Consider the following 15,946-nt stretch of genomic DNA (forward strand, 5'->3'; position numbering starts at 1 on the left):
TCTGAGATGTCAGGGGGGGCAGCACTCTGCTGGGAAAGATATTTGCCCTTTTGGTGGGGAAGGGGGGGAGAAGTTTGCACTGAACCTGTCAGCTAGGATGTTGGCAATGTCTGTGGGTTCGGTGTATTTTTTGTCATTTTGGACTAATTCTGAGCATATCTGGGAATTCCCACCCAGGTTCCTAACATAACTAAAGAAAGCCTTGTGATTATCCTTAGTGTCCTGTGCAATTTTTCTCTCGAAGCTGGCCTTAGACAATTTTATGAGTGCCCGTAGTTTTTTGCTAATACTGATCAGAGATGCCTTCCCTTTTTGGGATTTTGGTCTATCATGTAGTAGCTTCCTCCTTCTATTGTATAGTTTGTTTATGGCTGGGGTCCACCAGACAGGACGCCTAACTTTGGAGGATTGGGTCTTGGTTTTATTTGGGATTGCATGATCCATGCATTCCTGAAGGTGTTCATAGAATGCGTTTATAAAGGATTCTGCGGTCTGCGCCGTATTTTCCACAGGCCCGGGGGCTTTGAAGGATTCCACCTTGGTTTTGAGGAGTGTGAAATTTGCTTTCGAGAAGTTTTTCACTGTGGTTTTCTGGGCAGGGGGTGGGGTTGGGATGTGAATATCTAGTGAGATTAGTTTATGGTCTGATCTTACCAGTGAGGGATACACTTCTGGTCTGGAGCATAGAGTCCCCATGTTGGTGATGATCAGGTCCAGTATGTTTTCCCCCCTTGTGGAAGTGGCAACAAGTTGTTCCATAGCATTTGAGTTTATAAATTCTAGGAACCTTTGGGCTAGGGTGTTGGAGCTAGAGTAATGCTCCCAGTCTATGTTAGGGTAGTTGAAGTCATCCAATATAATGGTGTTTGGAGAGACCTTCATATTTTCCAGTGTTCTCAAGAAGGCTGAGTGGGGTTCCTGGGTTTAGTAGGGTGGTCTGTAGCAGGCTATAAACTGGAAGGCAGTTTTACCCACTGTTAGTTGCACATGGATAGTCTCTAATTCTTCATGCTGTGCCACCAACCTGGAGGTGTGGGTATCTTTGATGAATATTGATACTCCCCCTCCTTTTGTGGTTCGGTCCAAGTTTTGGGGCCGAAAAACATGGTGTGAGGTATAACCTGGTAGTGCTGGGGTGCTCTCAGGAGCCTTGAACCAGGTTTCTGTTACTGCACAGATATCGATGTTCTCCATGCTAAGAGAGTTTTGAGTGTGTGCATCTTCAGGTTTAGACTTCTGGCGTTGAGTAGCATTACTCTTAGTTTCTTATCCCTTGTGATACCTATGGATGTGGGTTTGTCTTTTGAGCCTTGCCTAAAAAAGGCACTATGGAGGTGGCAAGAGCCTTTGCCAATATCCAAAAGCCCAGGGGTGACAGGTGCAAGCCGTCCCTAGTGAAGCATCGTGGCTTGTCGAGCATGTCATCCCAGGCAGACAGGCATTGGATCCCCTTTGAATGACAGCAATACTTAAGCCAGTTGTTGAATTTGATCATCTTGTCTTCATATTGTGGCATCATTCTTGGTGAGGGTAAGATGCTACTCAAGGTCAGGGTCATACCGGCCTGGGATACATGCTCAGAGAGCTCCTCTATGTCTCTTTTCATGTAGTCCAGGGAGGTACATCTCAGGTCATTCACACCAGCATGGACAATGACAGAGTCATATTTGTACTTGCCTTGGAGTGACCTGAGTGCTTGTGTTATGTGGCGGATCCTAGAGCCCGACAGGTAGCTCACCGTGACCTTCTCCTTGTTCAGCCTGGTGAGCGGGACGTTAGTGTGCCTGACGATTGAGTCACCTATTACAAGTGTATCAGGTGTGTTGTTTAGCCTTAAGGGCTGTGACTGTTTGGCACACTGGCTTTGTGAGCTATGTGTTGCACGTGTTTTGCTTTGGGGTAGCGGTTGCTTGGGTGTCTGCTTTGGAGGTCTCTGCTGCTTAGGCAGATTTTTATTTAGAGCCTCCGAGTATGTTTTTGTGTGTTTATGTGTTTGGTTTGCTGTCGTCGTAGGTCTATGTGAGACTGGAATTGCAGTGAGTGTGGTTTCCTTCTCCTCCTGACTGGTTATGCCAGTACTGAGTTGAGAGAGCTTAGCCTCCAGTTTGGCTATATGGTTGCATCTCTCACATGTGTTGGAATTTGTTGGGAGGAGGAGAGGGTTGTCTGTGTACATGAGGCAGTTGTAACATTGCCTCAAGATTCCCAGATTCACCAGCTGGACCGGAGAGGAGATTGACAACTGACCTTTGGACATGCTAGAATAGTATTGGGAATTCCTTTATAATTGAAAAAAGGGCCATTGGGGAACAAAGTACTCAAGGGGAGTTTGTGAGGGTGTAGTGCTTTTAATTTTTTAGTGCTGACTTATATAATTGCTTTAGTGAGCAAGTGCCAGGCTTTAGAGTGGGAATAGGGTGTTTATTATGAGAACTATATCATTTCTAAGGGAAAAAGTGAAGAGCAGACTTTGTGGAGCCGAGAATGGTTTAAACCCAATTAAGCAAAATCGTGCAAAGCCGTGCTAAAGCGGGTTTTATACAGGGGGACTTGAAAGAGCTAAAAATTGGCCCAAAACGACCAATAGACTACCAGATTCTTGTGCTGGGAACACTTCTCCATGGATAGATAGGCTGCTCCTAGCTCCCCACTGCCACTGGTGAACAAAGAAGCCTCCCTTTATCTAAGAAAGGAAATGGGCAACGCAGGAACTTTCCAAAAGTCCAGAATACAGCAAAGCCTGTATTTGGACTACTCTAGGTCAGGAAAGACGGGAAACAAGGATTTTTTTTTTTTGCAACAAGCAGCAGGAAAATGCAATAAATATATAACACAGGCTAGCGCAGTAATTTTTGATTTTCCTGGCTGGCTCCCTGTAGCCATTGATCCCCCCCTCAGACTCCTCCTGCCTTGTACTGCAAATAGCACAAGGGCCTCCCTGTTATGGTAAGGTTTCATCATATTAATATGATGCAATTTGCTCCGCTGTCTCCTACCTAGCAGTTCTACCATGTAGTTAACATCACTGACCTTCCTTACCACCTTGTAGGGTCCCTCCCAAGCTGCCTGCAGCTTGTTGTGTCTGACAGGAATGAGAACCATTACCTGCTGCCTTACAGCATACTCTCTAGCTTGAGCATTTCTATCATACCAGACCTTTTTCTGCTGTTGGGCTTCTGCCAGATTCTCCTGGGCCAAGCCCATGAGTTCCCTGAGCCTTGTCCTGAGGTTTAGGTCATATGCCACAACAGACTCCTTGTGAGATTCACACTCCCCCTCTCACTCATCACAAATTAAATCTAGCGGTCCCCTCACCATACTATGCCCATATAGCAACTCAAAGGGTGAAAAACCTGTGAATTCTTGGGGAACCTCTCTGTAAGCAAACAACAGATGGGGCAAATATTTGTTCCACTCCCTCTTAAACTGGTCTACAAATGCCTGTAGTATCATCTTGAGTGTAGAGTTTAACCTCTCAACAAGACCATAATCTGGGGATGGTACGGGGTGGTCTTTAGGTGCTTCACCCCAGAGTACTTCATTAGACAAGCCAGCAGGTCTGACATGAAATTGGCACCTCTTTCAGTCAGTATTTCTTTTGGGAAACTTACCCTTCTGAAAACCTCTAACAAAGCATTTCCACCTTTTCTGCCTCAATGGAGGACAGAGCCACTGCCTCAGGGTATCTGGTAGCATAATCTACTACCAGCAGTATATACATTTTCCCTGTGAAACTTGGGGTACTCAAAGGCCCCACAATATTCATAGCTACACTCTGAAATGGCTTCGCAATCACAGGCAAATGCATCAAAGGAGCGTTCACCTTCTCTCCTGCCTTGCCTACCTTTTGGCAATGCACACAGGTCCTGCAGTACCCTGTTACATCTCTGGAAATCCCAGGCTAATAAATGTTCTACATAATATGTCTCTTTGTACATTTTATGCTAAAATGACTGCAACAGGAATATCATGGGCTATGGCTAGAATTGCTGGATGGGAGGATTTGGGCACTACCAACTGCTGTATTCTCTCAGCCTCTAGCCCTCCCTCAGGGGTCCAATCTCTATACAGTAACCCTTTGCCCCAGTATACAGATTTCCCTTTCCCTTGAGAATCTGGACCCTCACTATCTACCTCCCTCAGCCCTTGTAATATACGGTCTGAGAGCTGAGCCTGTCTCATCACTCTCTTAGCAACCCTTCCCAGCTTCTCTTCCTCAGGAAATCTGGTATCCTCTGACAGCAGTGCCTCACTGTCAGCTTTGGTACTACTACTCACCTTTGCCCTTGCAGTCACTCTGTCCAAGGAAACATCAGTACTCACAAGCAGCTTTGGCTCACCTTCAGTCTCACTGCTACAGGGTAGCATCCTCCCTGAAGTAACCATTTCACCAGGCCTGGCTTGCCTCCAAGCCTGACTGCATGTAGCTGCATGCACACATGGTACTGGATTATCAAAATCATTCCCTGTCAGGACATCTGCAGGGATATCCTCAAACACACCTACTTGCTGGCTTCCTTTTCCACTCTCCCAGTTAAGGTGAATCCTAGCCAAAGACATTTGGAATGGGGTCCCTCCTAAAGCTCTGACTGGAGTAGACTGCCCAAGCAAGTAGTGCTCCTCTGTAACCATTGCAGGCTTCACAATGGTTAGGTCAGAGGCTGTGCCTCTCTTAGCCATGATCTGTTTCCCATTCACTAAGATAGTATATGACCTCTTGTGGAAGTTTAGTACACCCTTCTTGTCTTTAGACAACATACTGTTGGTATTTTGTCACTCCTTCTTACTGGCTCTCCCACCTATTGTTCCCAACCTTGCCTCCATGGACATCTGTATGCTACATGGCCCCACTGGTTGCATTTAAAACATTTAACCCTTGGTCTTGGACATGTACCTGGATTAGTGGCTTTCTCTGCTACTGATGGACTGTGCTGGGAAAGTCTGGGAGACCCACCATGGGCTCCCTTAGACCCATGAGCAGCATTGGGTGTCCTTTCCTGTGCAGTGATACCCTGCTTGCTAGGTATAGCCTCCATTCTTCCCCAACTCATCTGCAGTATTGCATTGCCTATCAGCTAACCAGATTCTCATGTCCTCAGTCAAAGTGCTAAGGGTTTGTTCCCTCACCAAAAGGTCTGTCAGCCGTTCAAAAGTGATGACCTGATATCCACTCACCCACCTACGAATATAAGTGCTTAGTTCAGCAACATATTCACACACACTTTCATCTGCCTTGTGCCTGTGCTCATGAAACATTTTCCTGTAAGCCTCCGGTGTTAACTTAAATTCTAGCAAACACTTCTTTACAACATTATAATTGAAACAGTCAGAATCAGACAGTTTAGAAAGAAAAGTTACAGCTTACCATGGAGTAAAAGGGTCAGAAACTGTACCCAGAGCCCTTGGTCAACATTATACTGTTTACATACTCCCTCAAACATATGAATGAAACTAACAAAATTATCCTCTTCTGTAAATTCTGGAAGAAATTTACTGACTTTGTTGCTTCTGGTGTTCAGTTACTCCCTTCCCCTTTACCTCCATGACTATGGCGAAGAGTCAGCATCTCCTTTTCATGTTGCCTCTGCCTCTCCTTCTCCTCAACCTCCAGATGTCACACCCTCTCTGCTGCTTCTATTTCCAAATGCTTGGCCTCCAACTCAAGTCTCTTTAACTCCAGATGGATTTTTAAGTCCTTTGTGGAAAGGTTGAGCTGTCCATTTTCTGAGAGTTGTACATCTCCACGGCCAGTCTGATTGTCCTCCTGGTTGCTATTTTGTGATACAGCTGTGACTACAGCTGCAATAATGTCTGCTTTAGTCAGGTTTTCATTCACCAGTCCTTAGCCTGGTACGTCTCAGCCAAATGGCTCCTTGTCAGCTTGCCATACTCCTCTGCTGACATGCTTGCCTTCTCTAAGCAAGAAGAAAGTAGTTTTCCACATCGTCAAATGCTTTAATAAAAACAATAAAGCTTTCAGATACAAACTATCCTTCTTCAGTGTCTTACCTGCTTGCCTGCTCTCCCTGACTAACTAAGCTAACAAAAAAAAAAATAAAACAATTTGATATGAACTCTGAATGTTCACTGCATGGCTGATAGAGAGCACAAATACCTTCAGTGACCACTGTACACAGGCTACAGGAATTCAATATCCACACCACTATAAGCCAATTAATATGTGATGTGGATATCACACCACTGCCAGACAATTAATATGTGATGCCCCTGCACTGACCCAGTAATCAATGAGCCTCAATCCTCACCCCTAGCACAATGAGGGTTGTACACATTGGGAGGATTGCAAGTACACACACAGTAAAGTCCAATTTCCCTTAAGAACACACAAAGATCACAGTCAGTCTGGGGCTAGTTTCTCCCTCTTTCTCCAGATCCCCAATAAGATCCCCACTGGCACAGCTATAGGGTTAAGATCTCAGCCAAGTGGCCAAGCTAAGACCTCCAGCAACCTCTCTGTCCAACCAGTGCTACATATCCCTGCCCATGTAGCTGACACACATGCACTTTTAGATTTGTTAGCTATACAAACACACACACACACACACACACACACACACACACACACACACACACACACACACCTGTGAAAGGCTGGCAAAGGTTTACTAGCTATGCCCCCTTCAGCCCGGACTACAAGGTAGTATCAGCTGCCACCAGCCTCCCTTATCAGCTATTATAAGTCCCTTACCAAAGGGTGTCCAATACTACTGTGTAATATTACTGTTATCCAAATAAGTGTGACCAACAGTAAGGCTATTGGACTGGCCTATACAGTGTCACCAAATACATATGCAAGTACCTAAGAGCTTAAATAGCTCTAGACAAACCAGCCACAATTAAAATGTTTAAATATATTTAATAATAAATAATAAAAGAACAAGACAATATTCAATAACCCAGCATAGTGACGACAGAGCTCAGAATCACAGGAAATATTTTAAAACTACATTGCAGGACAGTCTCAAATAAATACAAAAAAACACCTAAATTAATCTTTACTATATTCCTATCTATATCTAAGAGAGATTACTCTACACTTATTATTAGCAAGAGCAGGCAGAAGTGCTGATGAGTGGGATGTTTCTAGGTCCAAATACAAATACAAAATGCACAGACCCTCTCTAGTTAGTTCTTAAATGAATAATACACATGACTGTTGGGTTAGCCATTATAACAACACTCTTTGTCACCTGCCTTCAGTTCCCAGGCTAACAGAAACTTAGAATTTAGCACCTGTGTGTCAGCGGTACATAGAGGTATATTTCTCTCAGAAATTTGCCTAGAACTGGAAGCAGTAAAACAGTTAAACACTTTTACATTTGAAACCTAGTAATTACTTCTGTTTCAAGACCATATGAAAACCTCCAACTCTAGACATTTTGTGTGTTCTGAGTTGAAACAAGGATAACAGAATCGTAAAATAATTTCTACTTATTTTTTTGAGGTTTTTATGTTCCAACTTCTACTATTAACACACACATATGCACAGCTATATAGTTTATACACATGTCTGCTCTTTTTCAGTAGGGTACACTGTGATTACATTCTTGAAGCTGAGTACATAACATACAGTTCAACACACACTTCTGCACCAGTAGTTTTATATACACATAACATATAGTTCCTTACATTTGTAAGACAAGCCTATGGATCATATTAATATTCACAAATGATATATGATTATTTACAAAATTTTAGATAGCTGGGCTGGCAGTGTCACATTTCTATATAAATCATATTAATATTTTCAAGTGACATATAATTATTTACAAAAATTCTAGCTAGCTGGGCTGTCAGCATTTCGGTTTGTCACACAGTGACAAACTTATTTGCCTTACAGCAAGAGGTTCTCTGGTTCAATTCTTGGCTGGGGTGCCCTCTCTGTGGAGTCTGCATGTCCTCCATGCATTCTTATAGGTTTCCTCAAGGTAGTCTACTTTCCACCCACATTCCAAAGACATAAATCTGAAAATAGGCTCTGTTCTAGTCAGACTTTCTCGGTCAAGAAATAATAAATAAATACATTCTAGATAGCAGAAAACGGGGATACATTTTCTTGCTGGTAGCAAAGTGTGACTTATTTGCATTTGTACATTGTATAAAAAGCTGCTACTTTGTAATGGAAGTATAGGATTTCACCCCTAAGAATTATAATTGAACCATTTGATGGCATCATTTTAAAAGAATATGCTATAATGTTACAGAATGTTTCTTTTATGGTCATGACCCTACATACAAGGTTAACTTTTTTAGTAATTCACCTTTTAAGTGAGAATAGTTTTACAACTCCTTCAAACTTATTTATGTGAGTTGTGTGCTTCCCTTTTTATGACATAATTTTTGTTAAGATAATATATATGTTAATATGCACCTTGTATAATCCTTACTGTTACATCAATGTGCCTAGCCTTGGTCTGAGTAACTGCATGCTATGATAGACTACAATGAAAGCAGTTGTTGCTTCTGCAGCCATTGTTGGGTGCAAAAAATCATTCTTTTTGAGCAATGTCACTACATTGGAATTTCTCTTTCACCAAGGTGCAGTGATAAGAATATGATTACATTTTGCAAGTGAGTGCATGAAGCTTGTTGCTTGCTTTATACAAATGCAGAGTGTTCTGCTTTGTGATGTTTTTTGACAAAGTCTGAATTGGACTTTTTTTGGTTTTAAAACAATAATTAAACAAATAATTTTATTAAGTTATGGGAAAAAGTAGTGGAAGCTAGGTTAAGATGTGAGTTGATGATTAATGATTAGCAGTATGGCTTCATGCCAGGAAGGAGCACTACAGATGCAATGTTTTGCTCTGAGGGTGTTGATGGAGAAGTATAGAGAAGGTCAGAAGGAGTTGCATTGTGTCTTGGTGGACTTAAAGAAAGCATATGATAGGGTGCCTAGAGAGGAGTTGTGGTATTGTATGAGGAAGTCGGGAGTGGCAGAGAAGCATGTAAGAGTGGTACACGATACGTACGAGGAAAGTGTGATGGTGGTGATGTCTGCAGTAGGAGTGACAGATGCATTCAAGGTGGAGGTGGGATTACATCAAGGATCAGCTCTGAGCCCTTTCTTATTTGCAGTGGTGATGGACAGATTGACAGACAAGATCAGACAGAAGTCCCCATGGACTATGATGTTTGTGGATGACATTGTGATTTGTAGTGAAAGTAGACAATGGGTAGAAGAGATCCTGGAGAGGTGGAGATATGCTCTAGAGAGGAGAGGAGAGGAATGAAGGTCAGCAGGACTAAGACTCAATATATGTGTGTGAATTTGAGGGAGGATAGAGGAATAGTAATGATGCAGTCAGTAGAGTTGGAAAAGGTATTTAAATACTTTGAATCAACAGTTTAGAGTAATGGTGAGTGTGGAAGAGAGGTGAAGAAGAGAGTGCAGGCAGACTGGAGTGCAGAGAAGAGTGTCAGGAGTGATTTGTGACAAATGGGTACCAGTAAGAGTGAAAGGGAAGGTCTACAAGATGTTAGTGAGATAAGCTATGTTATATGGGTTGGAGATGGTGCCACTGATGAAAAGACAGGAGTCAGAGCTGGATGTGGCAGAATTTAAGATGTTAAGATTTGAAATGGTTATGACAAGGATGGACAGGATTAGAAATGAGTATATCAGAGGGTCAGCTCAGGTTGGAGGGTATAGAAACATAGACAGAGATGTGAGATTGTATTGGTTTGAACATTTGCTGAGGAGGGATGATGGGGATGTTGGGAAAAGGATGCTAAGGATTGAGCTGCCAGGTAAGACGAAAAGAGGAAGGCCTAAGATAAGGTTTATGTAATGGTGAGAGAGGACATACAGGTGGTTGGTGTGACAGAGAAAGATCAAAGGACAGGAAGAAATGGAAACAGATGATTTGCTGTGGTGACCCCTAATGTGAGTAGCCAAAATGAAAAGAAGAAGAAGATAAACAAATCAATTATAAAACAAACAAATAACTATTTATATAGGTCCACAGCTGATCAATACATCAAAGTTAATACGTATCAACAACAATTAATATTTTTCAAGCAAGTCATTAAGTTTAAGCCAGTATTTTTATGAATTTGTAATATTAGAAGTTCTCATCTCTATAGTATGAAATTCACTACTGCAAACAATTTTTGCCAGACTAATAAATTCAACACTAGAGGGGGTGACTTTACTTTTCCAATTTTTAGTAAATACTTTTCTGGCTATAGCAAGAATAGACCAAAGAAAAGGCACTTGTGTTTTTTGGAATTATCTCAGGAATCAGAGCATTAAATAAAGCTAAAGATTTAGAAATGTTACATCTATCTGACCATATAGCTTGAATGAAGTTATTCATTTCTTTTCAAAAAGGGAGATGACTTCACATTCATATACCATATACATCCAATCAGCTATTAGTTCAGAATCACATCTCCAGCATTCAATTCCACTTGATTTATACACAGTTGTAATTTTGTTAGGAGTGACAAAAGCTCTATGTATGAATTTCCAAGTGAAATGTTTCCGATATAATGTAGATTTAAATATTATTTTCTTGTATTCTTCAGCAAAGACTTCATTATTAATTTTGCAGGAATAGTTCCAATAGGATTTGTGTAAATATTGGAAATCTAACTTAAGAATTTTATAAATTTTAACAAATATGAATTATTTTTCATTATATTATTATTGATATTTATTAACAATTCCAATAATTTGGGGAACATTTTTTTATCTAGGTTAACTATCTTATTTATCTCTGTGTTTACAAAGTCTCTAAATAATTGTAAATTTAACCAGTTCTTAGAATCTTGATTGTATTTGTACCTTAACTTTTCAATAGTATATATATCAGTACCATTTAAGAATAGATGCCAATAAATTAAGTTACTTTGCTGATTCAATACTAGCATTTGGCTGAAGTTATGAGTTTCTAAGCAATCATTTATATATGCAATTGGAAACATAGAAAATATTAAGTCTTTAATATGATGGTTAGATTATGTGAACTTTTGGAAAGAGGAAATTATGTTATTTAAAGGGTGTAATTCCATTTATGCAAACATCTTTTAATAACCAGATAAAACTATTAGGAGGTATTTGTTTATGACTCATTGTAATATAATTATTTACTAATATTTCTTGATGTATTTGTTTCCATTTTGAATCATAAGATGAAGTTATCCACAACACTATAACTTTTACAACTACTGAAGTAGCATACAAGTGAATATCAGGGAATTGTGTTCCACCATTATCCCAACCTTTTCTGTGCCAATAAAAGGAAACTCTTAGTTTATTAGGTGACAAAAACATATAAGTAGAATATTATCCTCTTCATCATTTTTTTGGTGGAGATAGTTCTAAAGATTGTAAGACAAACAATATTTTAGGGAGAATTAACATCTTAATAAGCATTACTCATTATTCCATGGTAAAGAAGAATTTGTTCCAATGTGTGACTAAAGTTAAAAGTTTATCAGCAACCTGTTGAAAGTTTGTAAAATTTCTTTACTATTAGACGTAATGGTTATACCATTGTATTTCATTTGATTGCTATTCCAGATGAAATTAGAATATTTTTGTATGGATTTTTTATTTTTTTTTATTAATTAATAATGTACTTGTCTTATTGTAATTAAATCTTAAGTTTGAGATTTCTTCAAACTGACTAATACAACTAATTATATGTTCTAATGGATTTTCTATATTTCATATTGCTTTTAAAATTTCATTAGCAAAGAGATGAATCTTTAGTTCAAAATCTTATTTTATTTTGATACCATTAATGTTCTTATTGGATCTAATACTATTAGCAAAGGGATATATAGCTAATGTAAAAAGTAGAGGGGATAATGGACAGCTTTGTTTTGTGCCATTTTGTAATTTAAAGGCACTAGAAAGAAAAGACCATATTTTAACATTAGCACAAGAGTAATTGTGTAACTTAGAATTTAATGCAATTAGCTCAGGTGAGAAATTATACACTCAAAGTGTTTTAAACAGTTAACTGAGCCAAAGGCCTTATCTAAATTGAGACTAAGAAAGATTGTTTTATTTTTTTTGCATAGTCTATTAATGTATTTCTATTATATTATCCTGTACTTGTCTATTTAAAATAAACACAGTTTGATCATTGTTAATTAGTTTAGCTATAAGCAGATTAATTATGTTAGCTAAAATGGGCAGACACATCTTTTAGTCCACATGTAAAAGTAAAATGGGTCTGTATTATGAACACTTTGTAGGATCCTTATCTTGTTTTAAAATAGGTGATATAAGGGAATATTTATATGATGGGGGGACTTCAGCAGTTATTTTTATTTCTCTATATACCTTGTCTAATATTGTAACTGTGTCATGTGGTAGTATTTTATATAGTTCTGCTATAAGGCCATCTAAGCCCAGTGCATTATATTTTTTTACTTTTTTATTTGATCTTTTATTTTTGTTAAAGTGAAAGGTCTATTTTCTTTACGTCTTCACTTATTATTTTATTATTTATATTTTCCCATAGAAAAAATTCAGCTATAGCATCATCATCTGGGTTACTTGTATTATTAGTTATATTTTCATAAAATATTTTGAAGCCTTCAAGAATACCTTTAATATCTGTTCTACTTTCTTTTTTATTATTTATATGTCTTAGAATTTCTTTGATATGATTTTATTTATTTATTTACTTTGATCTAAGAGCAAGTTTATACAAGCTTAAATTGTTTACTGAATATGTCTAAAGTTTAAGTTTTTCTAGGATTAATTAAACTTTATGATTTAGAATGTCAACATATTTTGTATTCATGTTTTTAAGTTCATACTGACAGATAATGTCATTTGGCTTTAGATTTAACTTTAGTGCCTCTATTTTGGCCTGTAATATATTCAATGTTTTGCCCCATTCTATTGTTTTACTAATATACCAGCTCGTAACTTTTCCATTTAAGTAACCCTTTAGTGAATCCCACAGAACAATGTCAGTAACTTCACCATTCATGTTTATTTCTAAGAAATTGTTGATCTGTTTAACATACCAATCCTTGAATCCTTTTGTTTTAATAATGTACACTGGTAAAATAATGTTAAAGATTACAGCATTATGGTCTGATAATGGACTGAGAGCAGATTGATTGAGACAAAACATTTATCAATATTTGTTTGTGTTAAATATTTATATAAGTAGTGGGTAAATTGAAGTGAATGTGCTTTCTTTAAATTTGCAAAATTCCTTAAGTGTTTGGCTGAAGATGTGATTCTCAGCTTTCTATCTGCAGTGGAACGTTTTTCTGATAAAATACAATTAAAATCAACAGCCATTATTACTTCACCTTTCATGGTTTAGGCTATAATGCCTAAACATTTTTTTACATCTTTAGCTCCAACTCCTGGAATCCAGTAAAAGCTCACCAATGAATATAGTTTTCTGTTCCACTCAGTTATAACAATGCTTAACATACCACTTTTATCAACATAGGTATCTTTTACTTTAGGCGTTACTGGTGAGTTCTTCTATAAAATGATGGTGCCTTTTCTTTTAGCTCAAAAGCCTGAACCTACTAAAAACCAAATAATTCTTTAATGAAAGTTTATTTATGTCTTTATTAAATAAATGTGATTCTTGTAGAAATACTATTAGAATGTTATATAATTGCAAGTATTTGAACAGACCGCCCTCTTTGTTGGATTATAAAATCCATTAATATTAATAGATATGCAGTTAAAAATCAGACATGTATATATGATAAAAACACAGGTATAATAAAATCACAGCTATGTACAGAACTTATTATATACTTTATATATAACAATATGAAATCTTCAGCTATGGACAAAACATTTGAAACAAATAAAAAATTACCTAATGATATAACCATAAAACATTCTACCATGGAATACCATATTCCTAGTCTGCTGAAAAAGATGAGCAAACTACCTCTGAAACTCTCAATTAAACTAACAATGTTTAGCTCATGCTTTGGATTCATATTAATGTGTCTCATTTTATAGTAAGCATCATCTTAAAAAAGCCTGTCAATGAGTTATTATGAATAAGAAAAGTTAAACAGGTGTTCAGAATCTTTATTCTAGGTTGACCAAACTGAATATCACTACAATCATCTTTCCCTGTACCTCACATTATCTTCTTGTCTACTATAGGGAGGTTGTTATTTTCATATTTATTAATTTGTCGGTCAGATGATTTTGCATTTTCTATTTTATTTACTATCTGTAAAGTTGATCATAGGATCATAAGTTCATAAATTGTTACCAGGCTAACTGTCCTTGTAGACCGTTCTAAGCCCAGCCAATTATGATATGTGAGAATCAAAGCCTGAACCTTGTGCCTATAAAATGAGCACCCTAACCACAATGCTAACCACCCACACTTGTAGACATATTTATATTCTTTAACTATATACATATTTACTTATTCTGATCTCTTTCTATTTCTGTTTGTTTACTATGTTTTGTACTATTATTATATTCCTAGGTTGTATATTTTAGCTATAATCCTAGTGCACAGTATCATATAATCGAACATTTATATTTACCCTTAAAAATTTGATACTCTTTAATCGAGTACTACTATTAGAATCAGTCCTATTTTTTCCCCTAAAATGTTATGTTTAATAAAATCTGAACAAACATCTGTTTGCATTCCTGTTAAGATTCAAATTTTCCATAATAAATTGTTCTTAGATATTAAGTTTTGTTATCATTAAAACGAGACAATAACAGAGAAACACAAACCTATTTTTTAATCATAAGTATCATTCTATAGGCTAGTATATAAACTATCCTTTTGATATACTGCAAGCATTCAGAACTATTTAATAACTGACAGTGGTTTAGAATGCAATTCATTGTGCTTTGATTATTACCTAATTTGAATTTATTGACATCTTAGCATATGATTTAAAATATTATGATTATTTACTTTTAGAAAGGAAGAAGTAACCTGGCCAATTCTTAGAATTTCAGAACTCCCGCAGCATCAAAAGTGGTCAAGATTCTAATTAAGCTACTTCAAGCTGATCCTCATGACAAGGGCTTGCAAATGAACACTTTATCAGCTACAATTCAAAAACAACATTCATGAGTGAATCCAAGTCACCTCTACATTATACATCAATCCCTCAAATCCTTACAAAACACTAAAAAAAACAACAAAAACTATTTCAAAGTATGTTAACCACTAAAAAAGCTATTGTAGTTAAAGAAATAATATTTAATGATTCAGTAAGCTCTATTTGTATCAGATGTTTTAATATAAAGCAGACTGTCATTTTTTAAACTCATTCACTACAATGTAGTTCATAAAGTTTGCACTGTCATTTCCAATGGATGGAGTCTCAGCCTTTTGACAGAATCAAATTATGTCCTCACATTTCAAACAAATGTTCATATTTCTGGAAGCATAGGGGTTATGAAAGAAGTATGAATGGCAAACTCTTCAGCAGAAACTATTTTTATAGTGGTAGTATTCTTTATGTTCTAAGTCTTAAACAAATTTTATAAGTCACAGTAAACACAGTAACTATAACATTTGTAATATTTTGTAAACAACTTACAATATCTCAGCAACCACTCAAGTTACACACATACTGTCAGCAGCATTTTAGCTGTAACTAAGTTTATCCTTTTCTGATGTTAACTGGCTGCCTTGAACTAGAGTGAATATATTAAAAGTGTTTGCTGATGTAGGTTTTATATGGTCTAAAGAAGCATTACTATTTGGTGTGAAAGCACGTACCTCATTAATCTAACATTTTATGCTTCCAGTCGTGTTTTTCTGCCTTATTTTCTTTGGTTACATTTTTTGTTGGCTTACAGGCACAGTTCATTTATTGGGGATTTTCTTCTTTCTTTATATCAGAAAGTGTGCCTCCTAGCATACGTTTCATCATAATAATTATTAACTTTTAATAAAATAGTTTAACTTTCTAAATGCTAAATAAAAATAAG

Source organism: Protopterus annectens, chromosome 15.part0 (genome assembly GCF_019279795.1).
Source record: "Protopterus annectens isolate FY-2018-M chromosome 15.part0, PAN1.0, whole genome shotgun sequence".
NCBI classification, from domain to species: domain Eukaryota; kingdom Metazoa; phylum Chordata; order Ceratodontiformes; family Protopteridae; genus Protopterus; species Protopterus annectens.